Source organism: Mustelus asterias, chromosome 15 (assembly GCF_964213995.1).
Source record: "Mustelus asterias chromosome 15, sMusAst1.hap1.1, whole genome shotgun sequence".
NCBI lineage: Eukaryota > Metazoa > Chordata > Chondrichthyes > Carcharhiniformes > Triakidae > Mustelus > Mustelus asterias.
Window position 1 is genome coordinate 42,940,587 of NC_135815.1, and position 2,410 is coordinate 42,942,996.

General features: G+C 39.9%; 1 pseudogene; it reads right to left on the minus strand.

Moving 5' to 3' along the window:
• Positions 1–1,243: 1,243 nt before the first annotated feature.
• Positions 1,244–1,446, minus strand: LOC144504920 (U2 spliceosomal RNA; annotated as a pseudogene).
• Between the last annotated feature and the right edge of the window lie 964 nt (positions 1,447–2,410).

Sequence of the window (2,410 nt, forward strand, 5' to 3'; positions counted from 1 at the left end):
GCATTAGCCCCATGGGGAACATTCATCTCCAATTTTCTACACTTTGAGTTGAATTCTATAATAAACCATAGCCATAACTGCTATTGTAAACAAATTGGCAAGATGTCAAACAAAAAGCAATCAACAATGGCATTCAATCCTGTAAATGTCATAATGTGCTTTCCTGTGGTACTGTTCACAGAAATAGTCATCCTTACATCAATCTTATTCAGGGACTAATATTGTTGCTAACACCCATGCAGAATGCCTGATTATTTCCAACTGTTCTGAGTGAAATATGAAATGACGCATAAATACACCTTCCTTACACCTTCTGGTAACAATAGAGTTGGGTGTGACCACCCTAGAAAATATATTAAATACACATGCAGCAGAAAGAAACTACAACTTCCATGCAGTGAGTATGACTCAACAGTTTTGGAAATGGGAAATTGTTAATAGCGTCTTATTATAATACAGGATACAATGACTAACTTGATTAAAGCTTTTATGTTCAGTGGCACTAGAGGTATCAGTTTGACACTGGTACATATTTTTAGAGTAATACAGGTATGCAGATATCCCTGACTTTATAATATGATTATATCACTTAAAAATTACTTAGCATTGATTGCAATTTACATCTGGTGATAAATTGAAAAAAAATCTGCTGCTGCTATTTCAAAACTAAAACTGCCGGTTCTAAAATTGTTCAACATGGTTTCTATATTGAATTGATGCAACTCCTGCAACACAGTTAGGTTATTATAACATATTTTTAAAATACTTTTCCAATTCAATCAAATCAAGTCCAATTCAGAGTCTCAACAAGTTGAGACATTTCCGATCCAAGCTGACAAGACAGGGCATGCAACCCTTTACCCTGTCTTGGGCCTGATCTACATGAGCCAAGCTGATTGGAGTAGGCAGACGTCTCCGCCACCCCCCCCCTCCCCCCCCCCCCCCCCACCCAAGGCTTGATCTCATTTGCATCTTAGCCAAAAGGCCTAGATGCCGCTTTTAAAAATTGCTTCATATGGAAATGAAGCTTAAATGTAACCAAATGACCTCAACCAAGTGCAACATCCGATCCATACTACACTTGATCCCAGCCAAAAGGCCGAGATTATAACATTTTTAAAATACTTTTCCAATTCAATCAAATCAAGTCCAATTCAGAGTCTCAACAAGTTGAGACATTTCCGATCCAGGCTGGCAAGCCAGGGCAAGCGACCAAATTACCCTGTCCTGGGCCTGATCTACATGAGCCAAGCTGATTGGAGGAGGGAAAGCAATTCCTCCTCCAAGACTTGATCTCAATTGCATCTCAGCCAAAAGGCCGAGATACTGCTTTTAAAAATTGCTTCATATGAAACATATGAAGCTTATAATCTGAACCAATGACCTCAACCAAGTGCAGCATCCGCATAACGACACTTGATCTTAGCCAAAAGGCCGAGAAACGAGATTATAACATATATTGTATACGAACAAACCTTTTCAGCAGCTTAGATGATCTCAATATATTTGGCCCTTTTAAAAATGTGAACAATCTCTTCTTGTTCAAGGTTGAAATTGGTCTCAATTTTGAATTGCAAAATGGTTCATTAATTGTTAAATAATATTCCTTCCCCTTGTCAATTTTTCTCGGTAGGGTTCAGGATGTACAGACATCCTTGTTCCCCCACTGCTTTGGTCCTGATGGTTAAGGGTGACATTGTCCTGTAAGAGAATGTGCAGAATGCTAATGATGTGCCAGCCACAGCTGAATAGCTGGAGGTATATGGAAGCAGTAGGAGTTGGGCATGAGTCTAATATAATTCTAATGTGTGTGAGGGGGAGGAGGAGTAACATGTGTCAGGGACTGGTGCTGGGTGAGTAATGGCTAAATAGTACATTGAGCATTGTGAGGTTGATGGTGCATTAAGTAGAGGATGTTGGGTGAACACGATTCACTGACCTTGACCACTTACGTGAGATTATTAAACTTCTTATTGCACCTCTGCCATGCCGTTGGGACAGACCCCTGGTGTTACAAATAAGAGGTAATATTTTGGGACTGTGTCTTTAATGTAGGATAAATTGAAGGGGGTCATGTGGCCTATCCTGAAGCCTGCCTAAAAGAGGCATTGGTGACTTGCCTGTTAAAGATTACTGAGGTTATGTTTCTGCAAAGAAAGTGTAAAGTTTCATAGTTGGAGACAATGGCAGAAGCCATTGCAATGGTTGAACTGGTAGTCTCCAAAGTACTAGGAAGATGTTGAGAATGTCCGATTGTAAACAGTTCTACTTTAAACTTTCCATTTACTTCCAAGATTGATTGAAACAGAGAAGATCCTGAGGGGTCTTGGCAGGGATGTGGAGAGGTTTCTTTCCTCTTGTGGGAGAATCCAGAACTAAGGATCACTGCTTACAAATAAGGGTCACCCAT